This window comes from Stylophora pistillata, chromosome 5 (genome assembly GCF_964205215.1).
Source record: "Stylophora pistillata chromosome 5, jaStyPist1.2, whole genome shotgun sequence".
In the NCBI taxonomy this organism is placed as follows: Eukaryota; Metazoa; Cnidaria; class Anthozoa; order Scleractinia; family Pocilloporidae; genus Stylophora; species Stylophora pistillata.
Genome location: NC_142523.1, coordinates 24,014,120 through 24,041,813, shown reverse-complemented (window position 1 = coordinate 24,041,813; position 27,694 = coordinate 24,014,120). Strand labels below are relative to the sequence as shown.

Genomic DNA, 27,694 nt, shown 5'->3' with positions numbered 1-27,694 from the left:
TGTGGCGAATGAATTAAACTTAAACTTAAAACTTAAACTTAAACTTAAAACTTAAACTTAAACTTAAAACTAATCTATGTACGAGGAAGACAAATAACCTTTCTTCTGAGTAGATTAAACACTGGTTTTAACAGTTTAGTAAAGATTCTAGGGGCGGATGCAAACCCATTTGGTAGACGGGTATATTGATACAATTTGTCCCGCCACATGAATTTCAAGTATTTTTGATGTTCTATGGCAATTGGCACTGTATATTATGCATCTCTTATATCAACAGATGCCATAAAACATCCTTGGGTCATTAGATCTGTCACTGTCTTAAGTGAGTCCATTTTGAGGTGCCGGTAAACAATGAACTGGTTTAACTCCCTTAAATTTAGGATCATCCTGTAGTCCACTACATTCTTTTTGAGTTTAAGGAAAATGGATGATACAAATTATCCCTCAGAGTGAGGAGACTCCACAATTACACCCTTATTAAGGAGTTTAACAATTTCAGAATCTATAATAGCAGACTCGGTGTCATTGAGTTTAATGACCTTATAACCCGGTTCCTGTATCAGGGAAACATCATCTACGGACTCTAAATGACAGTTCTCAACCCAATCTAAGACTTCTGGGTCGTCAGTTATATCTCTCCATGCTGGAACAAATTCATGCAGTCTACCAGCTGGAAAATAACTTATGGTATAGCTTACCTCATTTAACGGGTTTTCTGGCCCTATTTGTTTGGCCTCCTCCCCTCGTCCTTTTTGTTTTAAGGGGTGCCGGGCCTTTTCCATTTTAAATCTTTATTGATCTGAGTGCCTGGACCACGCGAGGAGTACTTGTAGCCAAATCCTTTGGACTTTGCGTGTTTGTAACCTCTGTATCCATTGCTTTTGTGGCCTTCCACTTTGGGGTTAAGCTTTTTGCTGACCTTGGTCGCTTCCGCGAGATATTTTAGTTGTTTAGACAAATCGGCATCATTGCCAAACAAGAATTCTGTTAATGTGACCGAGCTGGAGCGCAAATGTTTGTAGTATTCGTTTAGCTCGCCCTTGATGTTCTCCCGGCGCGCATGTTTAACTCGAGATTAGCGGCACGTATCAGCGCAATGGCATCAGTGGCCGCTCTTCTTAAATCAGGAGCATCCAAGGCATCTTTGGGAATTTTATCCCGTGCCTGCACAAATTTCTCAGCCATAGAAACTACAGGAATGAGCCCTTTGACAAGGTTGGATTGCACTCGTTGCAACTTGATGTCAGCAGACCTCGTGTCTGGTTTAAGTTTATCCCAAATGAGATGGTTGACCTTCGTGTTGGTGAGACATTCACAGTTTTCTGGCGTATTATAGGCATTCTGTGTCGCTGTCAAAACTTCGTCCGTAAGCTTTTCTCTCATTAAGCCATAGACAATTTTGGCGATCTGCTCGTTTATAGCAGGAGCCTTCTTTTGATAAAGTTTGAGATCGTTCGCAATACCTGACAGTAGGTCAATTTCCCCGTCAGGAACATCACGCTGAGATTCAGAGTTCTGACTTATCAGAGTGTTCATGCTCTGCTCAGTTTTTTGAGAACTTGTAGGCTTTTTAGCCCCACTATTTGACTTTGCGGACCCAGATTTCTGGTTTTTTTCCGACTGCTGTGTGGATCGTTGGTCCATGTAGGCGGCTATTTCTAGCTATTCTTCAGTTTCAGCATTTTCCTCTAAAGAACCTTCCTCGATTGCGAGGTGGTCAATGGTGTCCTTCATCTGACCGAGGGATTCAGTCATGGTAAAGTTCAGTGAAGTGATGGAAGAAACTAGCAGCTCGCTCATGGAACTGATGACCGCGACGATGGCCGACTCGCCGTTGCTTTGCGTAGCGCCATTTTCAGCAAGTTGAAATTCTGTCATTTTCAGCTCTATTGACGATTTTTTGCTTCCAGTTTGGTACGTAGACACCTTCTAATGTACCTCACGGCTAAATTGAGAAAACTTCTCAGTTTAACTGTTCTTACACAGCGCCTTTCCAGATATTTCTTCTAGTTGTTTTGAGCTGACCGACTCGAGCAAAGGCGGGAAGGGCACTGACCACTTGAGCGGCTGGTGCTTTCTCAGGTGATTTCGTAGTGCGTATGATGACGAGGCAGAATGGTTCTTTGCGTTGTTTTGGATGTGGAAGTAGAAGTGACCGGGATAAAGGGATTGGATTTTATCGAATACCTTCAGTGGTAACCAACAAAGGAGAATCTGAAGAAAAACTGACCACAGAGCGGAGAGAAAAATGGATAAAACCGATCAGTAGTGGAGAAACTGAATCGAAAGACGTGCTTAACAGCGAAAGGGTGTGTGGAAAGGATTTTGTTTCTGGGAAGGCAGCTCCTTACTGGCATAGGCACGACGTGGACAGGGTGCCCACATTGCAACTTGGCAAGAAAATTTTTCGCCCTAAACTAGACCATGATGCAAACGCAAAGAGAGCTGAAAGGGCAAAGAAGCGAAAGCAACTTGCTGTCGAACGAAAAGAACGCGAAGTGGTAGAGAAACATCATAAGCTTGTGGAAAGCAGCCTTCCTGTTGCTCAAATCGACTTTAGTCAGCCAAGTACTTCGACAAAAGAAAAAAAGGAAAATCGAAACGAGGGGAATGAGGAGGCCTTTTCTTCTCATCTGGCGGCCATAGCAGTTTGCGAAGGCAAAGAAATCGAACTGGAAACTGTTACTAGCAAGGCTGACGCCGAGTGCCAAACGTCCGAGTTTGACTACGTACATGTTTCAGACAAGCAGATATCTAGCCCCAAATAAGTATTTCTTTGACATTGACGATAAAGTTCACTTTTACACTGGGCTACCGTCTATGGAAGTACTAATAGTTGTTTTCGAGCACGTCTCCTCGCATGTTACACAGCAAACACAGTCGCTCGACAGATTTCAAGAGTTCATCATTGTACTTATGAAACTAAGACTGAATGCACCATTGCAGGATCTTGCATACCGGTTTGTTGTTTCAGTGTCAACAGTTTCCAGAATATTTTTCCACTGGATTGCTGCGATGGAAACAAGTTTATTTCGCTTTGTGTACTGGCCAGACAGGGACCAACTTTGGAGAACAATGCCCCAGTGCTTCCAGTATGCATTCAGAAAGAAGACAACTGTTGTGATCGACTCCTTTGAAGTGTTTATCGAGAGGCCTTCAAAATTTCTGGCACAGACCTTTTCCAGTTACAAATATCACAATACAATCAAAATTCTGATAGGGATAACACCACAAGGAACTATTTCATTTGTGTCTCAAGCATAGGGAGGTCGTGTCTCGGATAAATTTATAACTGAGAACTGTGGCTTCCTTGACAAGTTGATTCCAAGAGATATGGTGATGGCAGACCGGGGATTCACTATCACTGTGAAGTGAAGTGAAAACCTTTATTAGTTTATAAGGCTCAGGGTAGCCCCTTCAGACGCAAAAAGCTGTGTGTTATCAATGGGAGCCCTGAGCAACAACATTAAAACATTACACTAAAAAAGGTAATAATATAAATAGAGAACTATTTACAAGTAAAAGATTAAAAGATGTATAACACGAAATATCATTAAGATAATTCGTTAAAAAGAGTGCAACCATAATAATAGAAGGATCTTTTTGCAATCTCAGTTCTCACAGCAGGCGGATGTAAGAGGTTGCTTTGTCTAGTAGCACGCGCATGGATTGTATTATTACGTTTAAAATATTGTTTAAAATACTGGGGACATTGACCTTGCAGGCATTTCTTAACGAGTTTAAAGACAGATTTACGTCGGCGCTCCTCCAACGTGGGCCATTTCAGAACGTCCATTGCCTGCTTGCTGCGCACAGTTCTAGCCACTATCCTAGCAGCCCGGTTTTGGAGGGCTTCAAGGTCTTGTTTGCGACCTTCCCCGCAACAGCCCCACACACATACACAGTATTCTAAAATTGGCCTAATTAAACTACAATACACTACATTTGCACTCTCTGTAATAAGGCTTCTACGAAGCCTGCCGAGCATTCCTATGCGTTTTCCCGCCTTCGAAATTAGTTGCTTTATTTGCTCATTCCAGCTAAGGCGGTCATCAAAAACTATACCTAGATAAGTGAAATGAAAAACCCGCTTAATTACATTGTTATTTAAAGTAATAGAAAAGGAGTTAACAGCAGATAATCTAGGGGCGGTTCCGAAAAGCATAGCTTCAGTTTTTGTTACATTAACAAACAGACTATTAAAAGAAAGCCAGTCATCAATTTTAGACAGTTCAGCATTCAGCTTGTCTTGAATGATAGAGGCTTGAGAGGATGAACAGTATAGAACAGTGTCATCGGCGTACATCAGAATATTGCAATCGGACACTACTTCCTGTAAATCATTAATGTGTAGAATAAACAATAGTGGCCCGAGAATAGAACCCTGAGGCACTCCAGTAGAGACGGCTTCTGAAGTAGAAGTCACCCCTTGAAACTCTACAACTTGGGTGCGGTTCGACAGGTAATCCGTAAACCAGCCATACTCTTTATCCAAAATCCCCAAATTGGAAAGCTTGTCCAGAAGTACCGCATGATTCACAGTGTCAAAAGCTTTGCGAAGGTCAATAAACACAGCACCAGTTAATTGACCTTGATCCATGTTCCTTCGAATATTATCAGAAAAACTAAGAGCAGCGAATTCTGTCGAGTGATACTTCCGAAACCCGCACTGATAAGGGCTCAAAATCTTGTTTTGCTGGAGATATTTGTAGAGTTGGATATGTACAGCCCGTTCTAAAACCTTAGATAAAACAGGTAAAATGGAAATCGGGCGATAATTGTCCATCTCATCAGCCTTTCCTTTCTTAAAAAGTGGAATGACCCGTGCGGATTTCCAATCACTAGAAACTTGGGCAGTACGCAACGAGGTGTTGATAATAAACGCCACAGACTTAGCTACAATGTCCGCAGAATCTTTTAACAGGCGAGCCAGTATGCGGTCCAAACCCACGGCCTTCCCAGATTTCAGGCTACGTAGTTGAGACATAACAAACTCCCCAGAGATCTCAAGGAAATTAAACGGCGGATACTGACAGGCAGGAGTAACGGAATAACGTTGTTTATGACCACAAGTTTTCCGTAAGGTGGCCATCAATTTGCTTGCTGCAGATGCGAAAAACTTGTTAAATGCGTTGGCAATGCAATGTTTGTCAGAAGAGACAGCGCCGTCTACTTTGATGTTTGGAGAAGTAGCTTTCTTTTCACCCGGTAGGATTTTCTTCATCGTCTTCCAAAACAAACTGTAATCGCCACCACTTTCCTCGATGAGCCGTTTATTGTAAGACGCTTTCGCTGACCTTATTTCATTTGTCACACGATTGCGAAAATGGCGGTAGTTTGCCCAATCTTCTGAGGCATTACTCTTGATTGCTTTTTTGTGAAAATAATTACGCTGGTGCATAGTCGCCTTTATGCTCTTGTTTAGCCAGGGACAATTGTCAATGCCGCGCACGCGGCGCTGCGTCAGTGGTGCATGACGATCAGCAATCGTGACAAATTTTCGCTTAAAGTCATGCCAGAGATCATTAACAATGGCAGGTCCATCGGGACCAGGAGCAGAGTTCCAGGTAACACCCTTCAGATCTTCGCGAAAAGCGTCAACATTGAAATGCGCATAATTTCGGAAGGTCTTGACTTGGGAAGGTGCTCTTTTCCAGTTTAATTTACGCACACAAAAAACCAGTTCATGGTCACTTAAATGGGTGGAAACTACCCCCGACTCACACACATTTTGCGGGCAACTGACAGCGACTAAATCAATAAGTGACTTAGAGTTTTCAGTAATCCTTGTGGGCTGGTCGATTAGCTGCTTGATATTTAAACTCCTGAATAGCGATTTAAGTTGTTTACAATCAGAGTCATTTCGGTGACTAGACATAAAACAACAATTGAAGTCACCAAAAAGGAGCATCTCTTTGCCCTCAGCTGAAGCAGTATCTAAGATACCATTCAGCTTTAACATAAAGTCCTTATCGTAATACCGCGAGGTACGATCGGATCTGTAAAAATTTCCAACAAGAAAGCTGCGTGATTTAGGAACAGCAATTTCCAGCCACATTCCTTCTACGGTGTCCAATTCAAGATCATCCCTTCGCGTAGCCACTAACTCGTCATGAACAAAAACCGCAACGCCGCCATGATTGCCCTTTCTGTCCTTCCGAAAAAGTTTATAACCCGGTATTTCATATTCACTGTCACTCCTGTCGGCCTTGATCCAGGTCTCAGACAGAGTAATTATTTGTATGCCTGACTGGAGTTCTTGTAACAGTAGGCGAAGCTGATCAATTTTATCGCCAAGGCTTTGTATGTTTTGGTGAATAAACTTGAGTCCACGGAGTTTAACAACGTCATCCAGACCATTAACAGGCCCAGGGTTAAGACTAACATCACCAGACAGTAGAACCAAATAACCTGCACACAAAGAAAGCTTGACGAGTTTAAGTCCGGCTCTTGCCTTCCAAAATGGCGGAGTTGATGGACTTGTGCTGTAGTGACGACTGGAACAGTGGTTTCGAGATGAAATGTGGAGCCTGTCACCATTAAACGCAACCAGGAGAGCCGCAGCAGGATTAGATACACGACAAACGCGTAACGAGAAGATGATAGTTGAGAGCAGAAACAGAATACATAAATAACGAGAGAGCACAAACGACCAGCGTCCGACCGCCATTTTGTACACTTCCAAAGTGTACACTGAGAGTGTTGGACTGAGAAATGCTAAACTGGTCATACCAGCTTTCACGAAGGGTAAATCTCAGCTCGACCCAGTGGACGTTGAGCAGACAAGAGTAATTGCGAATGTTAGAATTCATGCTGAACGCGTTATTGGACTGCTTAGACGGAAATTTACAATCTTGGAGGGTACTTTGCCAACTGACTTTCTGATATGTAATCATGCAAACTCTGACAGGCGTACTGCATTGGTGGATCATATTATGATAGTTTGTGCAGCACTTGTTAATTTTTGTCCTCCAGTTGTGCCATTTGATTAGATCAACTTCACATTTAGATACCTCAAGTCTTCCATTAAGCCACCAGGGTGTTTTTCAATTTATTTCCGGAGGTGAAATAAAAATCTAGCAAAGTGCAGCTCAAAGAAAACTATCAGGATACAATGGGATATGATATTATGACTTAACTCTTGATATGAGTTAAAGCTGCAAAGTTTTGCTTCCAAATTGCTTGATAAACAAGCTTCCAAGATACTTAAACTCCATGACATATTCACGACACCTCATTTTTTAAAATTGTAAAATTAAAGTGTTACAAAAAATAATTGTCATGAACATGACATGAAGCGAAAATAAAGTAACACTGTCTTGTAAAAATCAAGAAATAATACATATAAGTTTCATTTGTTACCATTGAGTGTGAAAACAGTTCGCAAGTGCCAAAGAAAGTAAATATTGGAGTTAACTTTTAAGATGTGTATGTTGACCTGGAACTATATGTAAAAGAAGGTAATGAACTCTGCCCTTTGAAATCTCCTTTCCCCTTCGAGGTGTAGATGTAACATTTTCTTTGAATTTTGCTTTTGCAAACCAAAAAAACAACAACAACAAGATAGGGGAAAGTTATGTTTAAATGTAATTCAGGGGTCAATTCAATAAAATTCTTACAGGTGTAATTTTCAGCTGTACATAGCTACTGTTTTCAACCCCTGAAACAATAGAAACACTTATGAATTACAACAGACTGTAAAAGTCTTATTGAACTGATCCCAGGTCTTGATCAGTACATTTGGTTGTAACTAAAGTTATTATTAGTTAAGTTGCAATTTGGAAACTAACCACTTCTATTACCCAACGAGGCAGCCAAGGAACAAAAATAAAAGATATGCACATTTCCATTCATGATAGGTATTCACATGTCATTGTTCATCCTTAGTGGGGTAGGACTAAATTGCAAAATTTATATAACTGTGGAGTGTATTTGAAAGAGTCATAGCCAGGGGCACACCTCGAATTTAAAAATTTGGGGCACAGTGTGATAGTTTAAAATTTGCAAGTTACCACAGTGTAGTAGTTTTTAACAGTCTCATTGTTGCATTCTTTTTTGTTTTTAGACACAAAATTTACTTTAAAGCTTATAGGCTGTTTACACCCCTCAAAGCTTTGATTGATATGCTGTGGTACTTTCTGCTGGGTGAGGCACTCTGTTACTCACTGTGAAGCATAATAAATAATAAAAAGCTAGACTGTCAAGTCCCAGAAAAAGTCAGAATATTTCACATACAAGGAAAACAAGTAGCATTACTTTATTGAATTGAATAGCATAACTTCAATTTCTAATTTTTTTTATAGTTCTTTAGAGAACAGTGAAAATAGAATTTGCAATAATAAATGTTCCATATGTTACACAACATAGTGATTTCTGAAGGAAAAAGATACAATCTGACATTATTTGAAAATGCTGTTTAATACATGAATACATCTGCAATGATATGAGTGTGTGTTCTTCCACAAAAGGTGCCTGATATCCTATGTGAGGGCTTTCTCCGAATTGTTTTATGTCTAAAGCACAGATTCAAATTGAAATACCAGAATATCATATTATACAGCATTACATATGATTTTCCATGTTCCTTTTACTGTTGTAAAACTGGCATTACTTTTGAAAATGAAGGATAGAAGTTCATTCTACCATTTCTTAGACATGTTGCTAAATGAGGTCTCATACCTTGTGTATCAAAATATATAAATGTGGGGTCTACTCCAAAGACCAAGCTGGTAGCAAATGCAACTGCAAAAACCTCACAGTCACTGCCATTGGTTTGTTGTTGTACTGGATTGGGGTCAAGAGCAATCGAACATCCCCCTAATTAATCATTTGCTTGTTCCTCTACTTCTTGACTGAGACATGATAGAGGCTATCAAAAAGGTTTACATAACCAGGCACACATCCAATAGAGCTAACACAAACCCAATGATTGTTCCCAGCGTGCAAAATTTGAACCAACTCACCACTAACAAGAACAAAATTTCTAACTGGACCAAGTGTCGGTTTATGAAAACCTGCAATTGCTGGGTTCTCAAGATGTAATAAAACATGAGCCCGTTGGATGATATCACAGTCTAGCCATCCAGTAGGATTAATAATCAAATGAAAATGATGGTCTGTAAGGTTTGCCAAGGCACTAGTCTTATCAGTTTCCCCCTGGGTGACCTTCGTAATAACAACATCACTTTCATCCTCACTACTGGAGGAATCTGACGAAGAAGAACAAGTGGTAGAGGTGTTGGTAGCTTGGGCAGGGGAAACTCTTTTGCATGCAGCACATTTCCAGGTCGTTCTGTGATTGTTGGGCATTCGCTTCAAATCAAGGCAAGCAAGGTAGAAGTACTTTCCATTTTTGCAGCTTTCTCCATGGCACTGACCTAACTTGTCTGTAAGGGTAGGCCTTGCCTTGCAAATACAAATGTTATCACAGTTCATTGCTGTATGATCTGACACAACAGTAGGTTGAGGGGATTTTCTGGTATTCCTCTTGAACCGAAGAAGTTTGCAACAGTAAGGGCAGTACCAGGTCTTTGGCATTGTCACGGAGGTGAGAGAGAGACAAGAAGGGTGAGACCTTTGATAAGGGCAGTCATTGTTACTACACAAAATGCTGTCCTCGTCTCACTCTGTTCTACAAAAGCAAATGGCATCCCTGCCTGGTAATGTAGGTGGTACTGTGCAGCTTCGGGTGTACCACCGTCCCAAAATCTCTGGGAGAATGCAAATTCTCCACAATGTTTCTAGTTTAGGGAAAACAAAGTTCCAGTGTTGCACAACTGGATGTATACGCTGTACAAATAAGTGGATGGTTTTGCCTTATCAATGGCACATACCACAAAGTCAGCATATTGGAGATTTGGAACCCGATAAAAGCTGTTGCCGTACTTGATAGTAGAAGCTGTGGCTTTTTTTACAGCTGCAAATTCCAATTTACTTTTTCCGGGTAGGAACTTTTATATTGAACATAGTCATCAAGGTTTCCATCAGTGATAATTATTGGACATTTGACCTCCCCGCATCCACTTCCACAACAGTTACACTACAGAAGAAAATCAGGAGTGGGATAAAGAAGTGAATTCTTTTTGTTGATGAATAATCCACACTTCTTGACCTCTAAGCTCACATGACGTGCTTTCATTGATGTTTCATATGCCTTTATGGCATGACTTTCGTGCTTTTGGCCATACTTCGTAGCTTTCGTGTTGACTTTACAAAGGCTTGGATAACAAATTGTCTTAATCAAAGACTGGGAGGGTTGGGCAAGGTCTGTGTGAAAGGCTGAAAAGCACTGATATGCACCAGTTCTGCCAGCGCGATTTCTATAAAAAACCAGAACCACTTGCTTGAGCTCGTGTGTTGATCTCTACTTTTTTTATGTGTTCCTCAGAAACACCCAGTGTTACTTCAACACACATTTTGATTAACTCCGGGTACTCCAGCTCAAGATTTCCCGTTTCAAATAAATCAGGAATAATTGGCAGTGTGCGGTTTTCATCAATAAATTGGTCGGCAAAGTTATCAATTAAGCTAAGTGCTACAGCTTTGATTTTACAAGCGTTTAGCTTGGCATAGACCTCCTGCATTTCCCCATCTGATGGAATCGCATCAGATGCAAATGTTTGATCACAACGCTCTTCTAAGGTTTTGCCTCCTTCCCTAGTATTTTCATGCAAAGTCTAGATTTTCTGTTCCAACGCGCCTTTGAATTTTTTTGCTGATGAAAAGTCAATGTCCCCTACCTTTGCATATGGTACATCGTTGACATATGTTGGTAAACTCCATGTGCATTTTGCTTGAGTACAGGCGAGATTTCCTTGAATCCGTGTCACAGCCTCGATGTAAAACATCACTCTCGCTACATGGGAACAGGATTCGGCCAGTCCTGCCTTGCAGCCTAAGCAATGCGCAGAGATAATGGCACCGTCATTTTGTGCAATGATCCAAACGTTCACAAGAGGATCTTTCATTCGCTGTGAATGTCTCACCTTGGCCACAACAACAATCTTGCCCGCGATTTCCTTCCCTTGAACGGACGCAAAGAAACCATAAACCATCTGGTTGCACGCTTCCAAACTTTTGAAAGCCTTAGACTGCTTGTTTGCGTAGTAGCTTGTTTCTAAAACTAAATAGAAAAGCAAGTCCGAGACTTCCATAGGAGGCAAACATTCCGAGCTGAACTGCTCGCTCAGTATGGCCGCTGGATCTAGGCCAACCACACAAATTTTCTTCAAATAGCGCTCTTGGAAGTGGCTTTCGAGGTTTTCAGCGTAGGATGAAGTTACTGGTACCTCATCGTGTGATTTTGGGTCGCTTTCTTCGGAAATATCCATTGAACGCAAGCGCTTAGAAATGGCATAGATTTCCATACAATTTCACACCTCGCATGGGCACCAACGTGGCGGAAACCTAATTTGCATAAGCTGATGACGTCAGCTGAAAACCGAGAATGGTGTTGATTTCCTGATCGAACACGGTGTTAACTGCTAAAATATGTTTGGAATTCCGGAGTTAACCACAGGGTGGCTAATAAGATTATGTCGTGACGAAACTACCGATGTCGCGATTTTTACAAAGTTTAGCCGGGTTCTTCCGTGCGAAAATGAAAAGCCCCAAACTTATTTTTATATCTTCAAAAACAGCACTATTTCCACTCATTATGAGCTCAATCTGAACCGATTCTGAGTTATACCGCATGGGGAAAATGATAATTGAAAATTTGCTACGAAATACAATATTCGGATTTTGAAATATTAGAGATTTTCAAAAGCGTTCCATGAGCTCCAAATCAAATGAAATGGTCCCGTTTTAGACTTATACCATACCTTTATCCTTCCTATAAAACTCTATAAAATTAATATGGACTTGCTTTCTTTGCACTTTTCATGAGCAAAGTTCACTTGCCTCTACTTGGGGCACTGATTTCCACCATTTCTCGGCTACCGACGCTCGTTTCAGTTTTCGTGAAGTTTTTAGGATAAAGAAGCAAGTCTGGAAAAAAAAGCCTTGCTAAGTTGCTATGTTCACCATAAGGGGTCTCTGACTAAAATATGAGGATAGTCATTTTTCGGTCGATGTGCCACCTCTCACGCGGTCTTGGAATAAAGTCGCTCTTAAACTCTTAATTCCTAGCATGCAGTTTCAAAGTTCTGTTTGATGTAATTTATTGACAAGAACGTAATTATTTAAAGGAACAATTTTCTCTGGCAAAGTAAGCTGTCGATATACTCAATATGTGGTCTTAAATCTAAGAGACGAATGTAAAATCAACGGTCTACTTCTCAAACAGGTTATTTATCTTTCTCGATTGAGAGCTTCTAAACTAGATATCAATAAAGAGATAATTTGTACATTACAAAGAGATCCACCACCGGAGGTCCTCGGAGTCTAAGGCTGAGTGTTAATTTTGTGCATCAACTAATTTTTTTCTTGCTTAAGAACTGTTCTGTTGTAAATCAACAACGTCTTCTGAAGAGAAAACTTTCGCATTCTTGCTTTATGTCCCTTTTGAATAAAGCATAGGCTATAGGGTTCATTCCAGAGTTAATAACATTAACTAGTAGAGGTACTTTGTAATAAAGATCTTTACAGGAATGATCAGTTAAATACAAGAAACTACAACGCAAAAAATATTCCGTAATGTATCAGAAACACACACGTTACGAAAGCCACCCATTTTACGGCTGTCGTGTTCTGAGTTTTAACTTAGCAGCGTGCTTATTAAGCTGGAATTGTTTAGCTGAACTGCAATCTCTAAAGTTCTTAAAAACAACAGGAAACATGGATGTAAAAGTCAAGTATGCTCAAGGGCTTCACAACGGCATACAGCGTTCTAATACTAGAGTAAACAGGTTTGATCCAGAAGCATAAATGAAGAACACCCATACATGAATTGTGAGTAATCTTGCTTTTTCGGAGATACAGTCGTTTACCATGTTGCAGAGTAAACGTGAAGGAGCAGCAATCACCGTAACACAAAAATTAGCTACTACTAAAGACACGATGAACGTGTTGGTTTTGGTGCGAAGCTGATGTTTGGTGCAGATGAGGAAGATGAAGAATCCATTTCCAACAATCGTAAAAATGGAAAGCAACCAGCTGAGAGCCCAAAACCACGGTTTCATTGTGTTTCTTCTAAAAAGCTGTCTTGGACTTTTCGATTGCCTCCTTTGGTCAAGCGAAGAGCGTTTAGAAGTATTAATAATGAAAAATTGTGTCTAAGTAGATACATAGCTGCGTGAACTCGGGCTTTCAATATGGCACATCTGAAGTATCTTTAGGGGACTGCTGTATTGCCATTGTTATTGTCATCACGCAATTCCGCTACAATGAAAAGATCTTTTACGCTGTCATTCAGTGTAACACAGGTATGCATAAGAGAATCCCACAGAAAGTTGTATTTTCAACCTTCATATTTCTGAATTCATTATTTTAAGAACACGGAATTCTTTAGTTTTGATTTACCAAGCTCAAACTTTTGTGGCAGAACCGAATTCAAACAATTAATTCTTTGATTTTCTTTGTAAAGAAATTGCAGCTTTTAATTCGTTTTTGTAAGGACTTAAAAGGCTCCTTATGAATTGTTCCAACTACAGTGGTTGAAATCAATTTCAAGCTGAGTATTTTTCCTCAATGACTTCAGAAATTCCGTTTGGCATTTAAAGCATTTAAAGAGCGCAGCGCGATCCCCATGGTTTATATTAGTTTTATTTCTGAACTTGCTTCTACAATAAATTTTCAACCTTTATATGAACTCTTAGCTCAAACATGATTGTTTTTTTTACTTAATTGGGAAAGACCCCAAACTTTAGTTAGCTCTGTTATGGGTAAAATGGACTCGATTTGACCAAAACCATTTTCCTAAGAGTTTCAGCTCGAAATCTTGGGTAATTAATCATGTTCTGTCCTGTGCTACATTCGAAAAATTACTACTTTGAAGATCTCTAACCTTGAAAAAGCATCATGGCAGGAAATGGGTAAAAGATAATGTTTGAATATAGAAAACTTAAAATAAAATCAATTGTTCACTTATATGGTTAATATGGCGTTAAGTAATACTTTCTTGGCTTCGATAAATAGAATTTCACAACAAAATAGAATCAATCGATTCAATTAGGATTAAACTTTCTGTAACTTACCATGGTGTTTTTTTATTTTGTTTTTTAAGCTGTATACACCATCTTGTGCAAGAAGAGAGTGTCCAAAAAACTTTCGAATGATAAAGTACAGTAGATGGAAAAGTTGCACTGTTTTCTTTTTTTTCGTGTAGTAGAGGAGAAGTTGATCTTGACTGTGGAATATTTTTTTGCACGAGATGGAGTATTCATCTTTCTTGGTGGACAAATTTGAAGGAAGGCCTACTGAAGTATTTGCTGAAAAAAAAACTGTAAGGGGAACTCTGGGTAAATTAAACCAAATTTTCCCGCCAAAAACTTAATTTATTTTCCAAAAAAATTTTCTTCACACTTTTGTCATGATTTCACTTTTATTTTAACTAATTAAAAATGTTTGAAGAGAATTGAAAGACAAAGTTCTGGTATTGAATGAAATAAATATTGTAGATAAAATAGTAAACAATATAATGATGGTTTATTAAAATACACATAGTAGAATAAAAACTATGAATTACAATGTGCTTACATAAGTTACAACAAGAAATAAAATTGCATTTGTTTCAAAGGGACTGGGATTACAGGCTATTTATAAATTATTTACATTTCAGATTTAGATAAAATGCTATAATAAAGATAATCAAACTCATAAGATAAGTTGATTTTCGCCATTGCTGGGAAAAAACTAGAACCAAAGCGTTTTGTTCTATACTGAAAATGACTAGAACTGCTACTGTTGCTAAGATAGTAAGAGTGGCACTCGGATCGCACGGAATGGAGGAGACGGTGCAGCTGGCAGGCCGGATTATTTTTGATATTATATTGTGCCACAGTTTGAGTCACAAGTGCGCGTCTATCCTCTAAGCTGGTAGTGTTAACTTGCACAAGAGCCTGTTGATATTGGGGGTCAGGATATAAGGTTCACAGAGCCCTCCTCTGGATAGCTTCTAGTCGGTCAATGAGAAAGCGAGGAAGGCTGGTAGCCCAAACAACAGAAGGGTATTCTAGAACAGAGCGAACCAAAGCGCAATAGATGGTGACAAGATCCACTTCAAGACCTTGAGAATATTCAGTAATGTGCGGGAAAATAAAGAGACAAGACAAGTAAATATGAAGTTTTATCATTTCTTTCGTTAAATGTTCAGAGTCAAAAGAAAAAAAAATGGCGCATGCGTATTTCTGAGCATCGTATTTTTTCTAAGTCTTTTGGCGGGAAAATTCGCCACATTTGAACAGATGTTACTTATAGAGACAGTTAACAATTTTTGTAAAAGAATTTGGCGCATGCGCATTTTGTGTGCACCCTTATATTTCTAAGTTTTTGGCGGGAAAATTGAACATTTTTTAACAGCCCTTAATACGAATTAGGCCACCAAAATTTTTTTGAATCCCAACAAAATCGCAAAATAACATTTGCTGGCGTCAAATCCTGGCTCCATCTTAGCTCTGTAGCGCCTTATTCTTGAGAGAAATGGGTTACATCTGTCCTGCTCCTCTAAATAAATCTTGTCATAATTTTAAGGTTATTCCCGTGCTATTCGTATTTGAAGCTTCAGAACATTTTGCCTCTCAGCCTGCAGAAAAATGAAAATATGAGATACATCAAAAAAAGTTATAGATCTTTATACTGTTAGTCGTTATTACAACGAGATGTAGCGTGGGTTCACTAACAAAAATTCCAGTGGACTTTCAAAATTCGCTGAATCAAGCTACAATTGGTTTAGCTTTTTCATACTTTTGTTCAAAGAAATTAAGCTGAGGACGATTGGTAGTAACACCCCGAGACTACGACAGAATTGATTTTTTTAAGAGCATTGATTAAATCAACTTTCATAAGCAAATTCCAATTGTATGTTGTATTCTCCTATAGCCGCTTACTGAGACTAGATCAATCTTATAAGCGAAGAACGGGTTCAGGCTTGTTATGATATTAGAAAAAAAAAGACAAAAAGACAAAAAGAAATTGTTAACATAAAGAGCGGTACGTTGCAATCAATTTGAAAAGCAGTAAAAAATGGAGCATTGAACAAGAAAAATTAAGGTTTGTTCCTTTGAAAATATCCATTTTTTAAATCATCCTTTAGTAAACAGGCTTAATTAAATGTGTTAGTCAAAAGTTTCAGTGAGCTGAGACGATTATATCGGGAAAATTTAAATCTATTCAACAAATCCCTATAGCCCCATACTATTTTTAAAGTTAGCTAATCAACTCTGGTTTGGCGTGGTCTGTACTCTTATCGACAACGGTATTTATCATCACAGTTGCGTCCGTATGCAATCAATGAAAAAGCATAAAGTGGAAATGAAATCAAGTATCTATACTTTGGATGATTTTGTTTCCTATGAGCAACTTATGGTTGATTAGCAGTGACTTTTCTTGAGGAAAGCAGAATTTCTTTGGAGCTGCATCGCTGCTAGGCAACGCAGTATGACATCAGGTTCCCAAGAACACGGAACAAATATACCGAAGATTGAAACTGAATTCCCTCAAAAATGTGTGCATTACAACAGGATCATGAGAAATAGTCAGAGCAATTTTCAATTGAGCTATACAGGATTGCTTTGCTTTTTTCACCTAATTTTGCTCTGTGATTGGTCCAAAAAAAAAAAAAAAAAAAAAAAAAACTCGCGCCATCCTCTCAGCAAATCAGAGGAAAAACTAAAACCAGTCACGACTTGATCATTCGCATTTCCAGCGCTTTAAAACAGTTTGCTGGTTTTCACTTTAAGTTTCCATTTTTTAATGTCGATGTAAACCCTTTTTAAAGTTGGTCGCTGCAATTTTTGGTTTATCGACACAGTTAAAAACTGCTCTATCAAGCAATTTTAACATAGATAAACATAGTAAGTATCATCTCATTGGTTAATTCAGTTTCCAAGTGGATGCTTTATCAGGTTATAGAGCCTGTATGTAACTGGGCGAGAGGTTTTTAAGCTTTCCTCGTGTTATCCCAGCATTCGGCGAGGCTTTATCATGTTTTATAGTTCACCACTAAATTTTCTCCGGTTCTTATTGGTTTAAATGGATCACGTGACGCGATAGTGTTCATCCGTGGAGAGACACTTTCAGCCCATAGTGCCCGCTCGCGGAAAATACCCGAATGGATAGTGCCCGTCCGTGGAAAATACCTGGATTGATAGTACTCATCCGTGAAAATTTTTGAATAGTTTGACGGCCGCGAAGTTAGGCAGATCGGAGAAACAGTGACTTTTCAATTCTGACAGGTATAACGTATTATTTAGCCAATGTACGGTTGCGAATTATTGACATTTGTGACAAGCTGTAGGCTCGGAAGAAAATTTAGTGGTGAACAATAAAAACAATAGAGTGTTTATGTCTCAGAACTATCAGTCTGATAGTTGCCCCTTGGAAATTTGATGTTCTTAAAACTAGCATATTTGCCCTTGAAGCTTCGCTTCTCGGGAAAATATTTGTTTTAAGAACATCAAATTTCCGCGGGGCAACTATAAGCCGATAGTTCCTCAACAGAAACACTCTATTGTTTAAATAGAGCCCGGAAAATGTGTTCTATTGCTAAAATGGCTTTCCTTCCCTAACTACGCTCATTGCCCCTAACTGTGTAACAACAAATTATTCAAGGTTCTTACTGAATAAGTAAAAAAGGTTTGAAAAATACCAAAAAAGTAGTGAAATTTAAATTTAATGGTGCTTGTTGAATGTCACCGAGGTTGATATCTCAAGGGAAAATTTAACAGTCAGGCTCCAAGGTTTTTATAAATTATCTGAAAAAAAATCTTGGCTTTAAAAAAGTGTTACCAGATTATAGTACATGTATGAGTTATATATAGACATGAGTTCTGAAAAAAAAATTGTAAGAGATTCCTCAAGAGATGCGACATGTGATAACCAGGCTCTAATACTTAAAAAAGCCCTGTGGTAGTGAAAATTTTTTCGGTTTTGTATTTATTTCCGTGATATTTTTCTTTTTTTACGTTTCACGTCTTTCGGAGTTTCTTTGCTATAGATATTTCCGAATTCCTGTGGACCAAACAACGGATACATTTTCTCACGTACTGTAAGTGGTTCAATCAAAGGTATTGTTATTGTTCTGCTCTCAATCGAAGCTATTATACTTTGTGCTGTTTAGTATATCTTTGTACCAGTTAGTATTGTTATCCGTATGTGTTCAGGAAAACTTACTTTCAGTGCAGGCTGTCGATACTTTTTGTTAACATCAAGAAACCAAGGTACAACATCAACGCTGTCAAATTCCTATCGTGGATAAAGACGTATTTTGACCTTTTACAACGTTTAATGGGATCCTGAGTTTGTCTCTAAAGTTTACCGTACTTTGTCGTCTTTTAATTATGGTTTTTCGTTACGTTTACTTCTTAGTTTTTGAAACTGTCGCTTTATACCGCTTTATACATCACTTACGACGCCTGTTTTTACCGCTTTGCTGCGCACCATTTCATCTCTAAGCCGGCCCTGTTATCTTCTCATCGCTTCGCTTTAATAAACTTTGTTTACATCTTTATCGTCGTGAACATAATTTTTAAAACTACCGTTTCCTAATGTGCGGCATATAATTTTCTTGTTAACATTTGGCAAAGCAATCTTCTTGTGAGTAACGTTCCGCGCTCACACCCAAGTCTACAAAATGGTTCTAGAGAATTATTTTTTCTCACGAGCAAACAGATTTGACAATCAGGCTTCAAGGGTGAAAAGTTTTTATTTTTGTAAACATGTTGAGAAGTCAAAAAAAAAACTTTCTTTAGAAAAAAAACTTTGAAAAGCATAAAAAAAAACATACTTAATTGTGTGTTTCAAAAATGAATTTTTTGGAGCATACTCTTAGAGTTTGATTTAAGTTTCAAGAGCTGAGATATTTTTTTGATCATTTAGGATACAATTTTCTCCTGAAAAACAAGAAAGATCCAATAATGAAGTCCATGGGTAAAGAAGTGTCAGTTTTGGAAAAAGAATTTAAAAATGAAAACTGAAAAGAATATGGAAAAAAAAAGGTGAATCATCAATTCTTTGGGGTGTGTTGAATTCGGTTTTAAACTTAATGTATAGCTGGGAAACTTAACAACTAGCCACTAAAGATTTATTTAAGAAAAGTTGCAAGATAGAAATGAATCTATCAGTGCATCAATCTCATGAGAGTGACATAAATCAAACTTATTGTAAAAATACCTTCGAGAATGCCAATGTTCGAAGTATGCTCTTGAAGTGGTTTTAGAGTCTGAAATAGACTTTAGAAGTAAGAATTTCCAAATTAATTGGGAAATTTATGAGAGAATTCTAAAGAAACTGAATAGGAGAAATCTCAATTTTAGATGTATTTTCAATTTGATTTCAGCCTCAAGAGTTAGGAAATTCAACAATCAGGCTCCAAGGGTGTTACTAAATGATCTGAAAAAGTTTTAATAAATAAAATATACGTTATCAAAGTATTAGACATATAAGGAATAGAAAAACTTACTCTGAAAACAACTTCGAGAATTATCATTGTTAAAAACAAACTTCTTGAGTTTGATTTAGCCTCAATAGCTAAGAAAATTGACAATCAGGCTTTATTGGATTTATTATCACAGAACATTCCAGAAGCTTACAAACAACACAAAAATTTTAGTCAACTGCATGACCTACCAGAATGTTCCAGAAAGTGTCGTGGCATGACTGTAGAAAGTTCATGCTTGCTTGCCAGCATGAATAGGCATTATGGAAATTTCTGGAAACTTCTCTATCCAATTATTATCTATAACATTAACATAACTAAATAACTAGCGTCGCTGCTGAATTTTCTCCTTTTCACCTTTCCGTTCCTTGCATGTCTTGCTCTCCACACATGTTTTGCTCTGTGTTTGACGCTGTCCTGACGTGGAATACAGAGATATATTTGAGAAAACTCAGCTCTTAATTTCTAGCGCGCATGCGGTTTCAAAGTTCTGTCTGACGTAATTCATCGACAAGAACATAATGCTCTAAAACATTGAAGGGGCCAGACTGAAGCTGATTTGTAGTATAGTCCGAGAAACATCTGATTCTTGACGCCATAAAGTTGACTTGCATAATTTAATAAAAGAGTAAAAGCATATCATATTCCTCCTCAATTGCCTCTGTTTCTTCAACAGCGCGCCCAGAAGAATGGTCTCGTTCAATAAAAAGGTCTGCCATCTTAGAAGTTAATGTAATATCAATACCAAGATCCTTTATCAGGTGACTGATATTTGTTTCATTGGAAATTTTTAAACTAAAAAGCAATTAAGATAAGAATCAATACATCACAGACAGACCCTAAAACAGATGTCCTCGGGATCTACGGGAAGTGTTAGTTTTTTGCATCAACTAAAGTTTTTCTTGCTTAGGAACTGCTCTGTTGTAAATCACCGACGCCTTTTGAAAAAAAACTTTTACATTCTTGCTTTATGTCCCGTTTGAAGAATGCGTAGGCTATGGGGTTTATTCCAGAGTTTAAAACTTGTATAGGCACTTTGAAATGAGAATCGTTACATAGACGACCGGTTAAAAACAATAAACTACACCGAATGAATATTCCGTAACACACTAGAAACACACACGTTACCAATGCCACCCACTTTACTGCTGACGCGTTATGAGTTTTAACCTTAGCGAACCGTTGATTAAAATGCAGCTGTTTGGCTAAAGTGCGATCTCTAGAGTTCTGCTTGTAAACAACATGAAACATGGATGCAAGGCAAAATATTAAAATTACGCACAAGATTACCTCGAAAAACAAGCACAAGTAGCCGATAAACTACACCGAATGAATATTCCGTTACAAACTAGAAACACACACGTTACCAATGCCACCCACTTTACTGCTGACGCGATATGAGTTTTCACTTTACCGACCCTTTGATTAAAATGCAACTGTCTGGCTAAAGTGTGATATCTAGAGTTCTGCTTATAAACAACCAGAAACATGGACATAGGGCAGAAAATTAAAGTTACATACAAGATTTAAAATTAAATACGAATAGCCGACGATAGTCAACATATGATCGAGTGAATTGTATCTTATCGACAATAGAGCATAAGTAAGAATGAAAAGAGAAGGAATTCCTTAAGATGCAAGAGCCGTTTGAATGACTCGACGGCGCTTCATAAAAGTCAAGTATTTCAAAGGTTTCACCACGGCGATATAGTGTTCCAATACTAAACTTAACAAGTTTGTTGCTGAAGCACAAATGAAGAACACGCATACTCTCATTATAAGTAACCTTGCTTTTTTATTGGAGGAACACCAATCTACCATGTTGCTGAGTAAACGCAATCATACCAACACTAAAATCAGCCACTGCTAACGACACGATGAATGTGTCGGTTTACGTGCGAAGCTGACGCTTAGTGCAGACGAAGAAGATGACAAATCCAGTTACAACCATCGTGAGGATGTCGAGGAACCAGCCGAGAATCCAAAACCTCAGTTCCATTGAGTTTCATGTTTATGGCTGTCAAGAATTTTTATTTTGCTTCCTTTGGTCAGACGAAGAGTGTTTTGAAGGGTTTAAGGATGGAAAAAAGAAAAAAAAAATTGTTTATAAGGAGAGTTCATAAAACCATCTAGCCCTGTACGTCCATACTCAAATGTTTATTAAGCCAATAGCCATCGTTCAATAAAGTCATATTCAAGGCTGCAAACATTTGTCACTTTTTGATGTTTTTGTCGGACGCTTTGCGCACAGAGTTTGACGCCTGTTTATAAGTTTTTAAGAAGTATGGACCGATCAGAATCATGATAAGCTGATTGTTTATAAGAGGACAGTCGTATAGATGACGTCGACCGTAATTCTAGCGTTTTTGCTTTTTTGAGTAGGCCACTCTTCTCTGGCAGGTTTGTCAGTAAACAATAAAACCCGATGCTCTGCCGATATTCTTTGTGTTCCAGCTAACAAACACGATCTGTTGTAGAGCTGGGCGCTTCAAAGTATATGATACGTCTTTACTCTTTTACTCAGTATGTAAAGCAGTATCATATTTTTGCGAGCCCGGTGCTTCTTACTTTGAAATACAAGTCGGCTTAAATCCTCTGTGAGAAAAATTACCCCAGCGTAAGCGTTTGCTGCAAAGTAAAGCCTCAATATCACACATGAGTTATCCATGCGTCACTGGAGGCTTTTTCATCGAATAACAAACAAGATAAAATTAATACACCTCGCGTGTATAGATCTACAACACGGAGACCTATAAGGATCCACAGGAAGTATCAAAAAATACTTTGCATAAAAGGTTTTTTTTTACTAACGACGACGTCTTTTGAAAAGAAGCCTATTACATTCTTGCTTATATCCCTTCGAAGAAAGCTTGACGATTCACAGAGGCAGAATCCAATATCAAGAATATTAACATCGCAAAATAGAGCAAATGAGATGTTAGCCCCATAGCAAAAAAAATTTCAAATAACAATAAAATGCCGAACTTTTCATCGGAATGTTATTTGCTAAACATAGAAGCAGAAATTAAAAAGCTGCCACGAAGCCAGTGACTAAGAAAGCTTAAACTATGTCAAATTTCCGGAAGGCATTGTCGCGAAGTCAAGAGAAGAAATTCCTGTTTTCCACTTAAAACACTTTACTGGTCTGCGACATAACTTTACGGTGGTATCTTAAACTTCTGAAAACTTTAGTAAATCTTACGACCTCAAACCTTATTTATAGTAGTTGATTACGTCATACCTGTTTTTAAACCACCATTTTTTTTGTAGTAAGAACATTCTAGACGCTAATGATGAGATATCCCTAAAATAACTCAATCGAATGTTCCGGAATAAGGAGAAGTTTCTAGCACAGCATATAAACATAGTGATGTGGTAATTCAATGTACTAAATTGTTCTCACGACTTCTGGAACAGTTTCCTAGACAACAATCCAATAAATGAAAAGGCATGAGAAGTTTCCATAGAATAAAATAGGCTTGGAAATATTAAGTCCTTATCATTCTACACCAGCAAATGAAAATTTTCCAAAGAAAAGGGTAGACGAGTTTAAACTTAGCCCTTTATTTCACAGGTAATAGCAAAATATTTCAAATTTCGATTACTTTAAAGTTATCAATCCGTCATTGATGAGCGTAAATCGCCCACTTTTCCTATCAAATGATACCCTCAGATCTCTCCTTTAGGACTGAACCAGACGAGAAACAAAAAACTTACAAGTTCCTGTTAAATTTATGCCAGGATTTTACTTGAATTGTTTTCTTTGTCAGAAAAAAAGGGGAAGTAGTGATAATAAGAGCCCCTAGTTGTTAATGCATCAAATTAGAACTAGCTGCTGGACTCATCTTTTTCATACATACAACCCAAACTTGAGTAACTTTTTCAAGTTAGTTTTTTAAGTTATTTATGATAATCTTCGTTCGTCGATACCACATTCTGTCAACTAACATCCTACGATCTCTACTACTCTGTGTCAGAAGCCAGCCGAGAAACCAAAACTTTGCAACCTTCCGTAAGGGAAAATGAAGAAGGTTTTCAAGTATATCTTAGGCTAATCTTCATTATCATTTTTTACTTAATAAGTGCGTCACTTTTCATTAAAAAGTTGTTTGTCCATCATACTAGCAGAAATTAAAACGAGCTGTCGCCAGCGAACACATAATTATGAACAAAACAGAACGGTATCTAATTTCCTGAAATTGTTTGCCTTGACAATTTCTCTTGACATTTAGTCCGATGAATTACACGACTTTTATATTTCTCAAATAGTTCATTGGTAGTCGAGCGAAGATCTGCTTTAACGAGGATTTCCAAGAAAAGTTTCTATGAAATGAGAAAGGGTTGGCATTGTTTTATCATTGTCGGCTACCCTGCCAAATTTAAAATTGTCCAGAGGAATTAAAGGGAATATCAAAAGTATATAACATGACTTAGTATTGATCGATTCAAAGTTATAGGTGATATCATTTATCAACGAGAATTCGATACCACTACAAAACGTTAAAGGACCAAACCGTGCACTGGACGGCTGTTGTAGAAAAAGAGTTTTTCAGGAGAAAAAGGATATGTCTTGACCCTTTCATTGAAATATACGACACAAGTTCATAGTTTAAGACAGAAAATTTAAGTCAGCTAGAATAATCTAAGAAAAAAATCTTTCCAGCAAAGAATGGCTCGTTCAATAAAAAGGTCTGCCATCCTAGAAGTTAATGTAATATCAGTACCAAGATCCTTTAACAGGTGACTGATGTTTGTTTCATTCAAAATTTTTTAAACTAAAAAGCAATTAGGATAAGAATCAATACATCACAGACAGACCCTAAAACAGATGTCCTGGGAATCTGAGGGAAGTGGTAGTTTTTTGCATCAACTAAAGTTTTTCTTGCTTAGGAACTGCTCTGTTTTAAATCACCGACGCCCTTTGAGAAGAAACCTTTTACATTCTTGCTTTATGTCCCGTTTGAAGAAAGCGTAGGCTATGGGGTTTATTCCAGAGTTTAAAACTTGTATAAGCACTTTGAAATGAGAATCGTTACATAGACGACCGGTTAAAAACAATAAACTACACCGAATGAATATTCCGTAACACACTAGAAACACACACGTTACCAATGCCACCCACTTTACTGCTGACGCGTTATGAGTTTTAACCTTCGCGAACCGTTGATTAAAATGCAACTGTTTGGCTAAAGTGCGATCTCTAGAGTTCTGCTTGTAAACAACATGAAACATGGATGCAAGGCAAAATATTAAAATTACGCACAAGATTACCTCGAAAAACAAGTACAAGTAGCCGATAATAATCTAGGAACGATCGACTGAACTGAGTCTAATCGACGATAATGTAAAAATGAAAATAGAAGGAATTCCCCAAGATGTAAGAACCATTTGAATGACTCTGTGACGCTTCATAAAAGTCAAGTATTTCAAAGGTTTCACCACGGCGATAAAGCGTTCCAGCACTAACTTGAAAACAAGTTTGATCCAGAAGCGTAAAGTATGAACAACCTTGCATGTATCACAGTTAATCTGGCTGTAAAAGCGAGGTACATTCGGTTGCAAGATTCACAGAAAAAGAGTGAAGGAGCAACAATCACCCCGACACAAAAATCAGCCACTGCCAAAGACACGATGAGTGCGTTCGTTTTAGTGCGAAGCTGACGTTTATTGCAGACGAGGATAATGACAAATCCATTTATAACCATCGTGAAGATGGAAAGGAACCAGTTGAGAACCCAAGACCACGCGTACATTTCCATTGAATACCTTCTTAATAGATGTCTTGGACTTTCAGTTGCCTTCTTCGGTTGAGCGAAGAAAAGTGTTTGAAAAGTTTTAAGAGTAAAAAAATATATTTGTTCATATAGAGGTGTCATAAAAACGTCTTGTCCCATCTACATATTGCGTAAAAGTTAATTAGGTCATATATAGCCATTGGTGAAAGACCTAGTAGAGTTTTTTCCCGACATCTTGGCGCTTGGCATGTTTTACAAACCTTTGTTTGCTACTGGACGAGTCGGTGCTTTTTTCTATAACTTGTTCCAAAGTGCACTTAGTCTATCTCCGTGTACCGTGTACTTTGTACTCTCACCTGCAGGTTGTTCTTTATAAATTGAAGATTAAAGAGGTCGTTTTCATATTCGTTTTACAGGTCATATAGGACGTTTCCGTCGAGTACGCCAGTTCGATTTTGCTCGAGAAACAGACTTCGTTCATTTCTTGTGTGTTGTAAGATATTAATGTATTTTTACAAAAACTGCCATCCGCTTGATCGGATCTTTTTATTTTTCCGAGTTTTACGGAAGTCAAAGTTGACTTGAGCGTACTTGTCATGGCGATTTTCAAGACCTCGCGTATCTGACGTAACTTAGAAAAAAAAAAGACTTTCAGCTAAAAACAGATACCACTGCCGCGTATAACATGTCTAACTAATCCATCGAGCCGAGGTTTGGATAAAACCGTGTTTTAAACAAATGCGAAGACTTGAATGAACCCCTTGGCGGTTTTTTTCGGTGAGCTAACGGTATGGGGGGGAGGGGTGGGGGAAGGATGAGGCGAAAGAAAGGCGTTAGGTGACTAGACTAAAGAGAAAAATCAAAGATGCACATGATCATTACTCACAACAAATCTTTGCCTTAAAATATTAAAATCACCAAATATTAAAATTACCAAATCAGTTTGGGTGCCTGAAGGGAACTTCAACAACGTATTGTTTACTGGACATGATTCACACCTGGCTTACGTACCTCGACTCACCCGGGCGACACCTCCGCCTTTGCTTTCTAGATTTTTCTAAGGCTTTCGATCGTATCGGGTACAAGTACTGATAGAGAAGCTTATGGGCTTAGGAGTTCGCATTTTTTTAATACCGTGGATAATAAGTTTCCTGACTAACCGTCGACAACGCGTTAAGTTACTTGGCTCCATCTCTGACTGGCTTCCAACAACAGCCGGCGTCCCCCAGGGAACAAAAATCGGTCCAATATTGTTCCTGGTGATGATAAATTACTTTAACATCTCTGACCCTGAATCCTGCAGTTGGAAGTTTGTAGATGATGTATCGTTGTCTGAGGGGCTCGTAAGGAACAGCACCTCAACCATCCAAACAAGTCTCGATACTGTCGCCTCTTGGAGCTCCAGTAACTGGATGAAACTCAACCCTAAGAAGTGTAAAGAAATGCGGATATGCTTTCTCAAGGAACCCACAGAACTCCCTCATTTGAAGATCGGCGACCAACAATTAGAGCTTGTAACTTCACACAAAGTACTTGGCCTGGTGATTCAGAATAACTTAAAATGGAACAATCACATTGAAGCTACTGTCACCAAGGCTTCTAAACGCCTACACATACTCAGAGTACTCCGTCGAGGGGGTGTGGAGATGAATGATTTAACCACTATCTATATCTCCCGGATATGATCTGTTCTTGAATATTGCTTTGTAGTATGGCACCACGCCCTCCCCTCCTACCTTTCACAAGGGCTAGAACGAATACAGAAGCGTGCTCTTAAAATCATAGTACCTACTTTATCTTACCCAGATGCTCTGCAATTCCTTGATTTAAGAACATTAGTTGAAAGACGTAGTGAACTTTGTGTTAAAACTCTTGAAAATATCTCAAGAGGAGGGCCACTTTTTAAACATCTCCCGAAAGAAAGAAAGCAAGTGCATCAGTATCAATTGAGGAACGCTAGCAATTTTTCAGTGACTAAATGCAGGACCGAAAGACTGCGCCGCAGCTTTTTCCCAAGGACTATTTTAGCCTTCAACAAACAAGAGTTTCTTTTTATATATATTTGCATACCCACATAGTTAAATGTTAATTCTTAATTATTTAATTAATTATCTTGTATTTCTAAACCCATTGTAGCCTAGTCCCTATCCACGCATGTAATTTTATATATTTGTTAAATAATTGTAACCACATTGTAATTCAGATTTTCTGTGAAAATGTGAGAAATAAACTTATCTACTATTATTTTCTCTTTCAAATGTGGCAAGAACAATTGGTTAGAGCGCTGGACTCTTAAGTTGGACCGTTAACACTGTTGAGCTAACAAATGTTAGCTCAATTGGTTAGAGCGCTGGACTGTTGTGCGGGAGGTCGAGGTCGAGGTCGATGGTTCGAGTCCCGGCCGGACCAACGCTCAGGGTCTTAA

The 27,694-nt window shown here is 38.4% G+C and overlaps 3 pseudogenes; 1 reads left to right on the top strand and 2 right to left on the bottom strand.

The window, feature by feature from the left end:
• Positions 1–721: 721 nt before the first annotated feature.
• LOC148730933 (uncharacterized) lies at positions 722–2,028 on the bottom strand (annotated as a pseudogene).
• Positions 2,029–2,115: 87 nt separating this feature from the next.
• Positions 2,116–6,992, top strand: LOC148730932 (uncharacterized; annotated as a pseudogene).
• A 1,595-nt stretch (positions 6,993–8,587) lies between these two features.
• On the bottom strand, positions 8,588–11,330 carry LOC148730931 (uncharacterized; annotated as a pseudogene).
• Between the last annotated feature and the right edge of the window lie 16,364 nt (positions 11,331–27,694).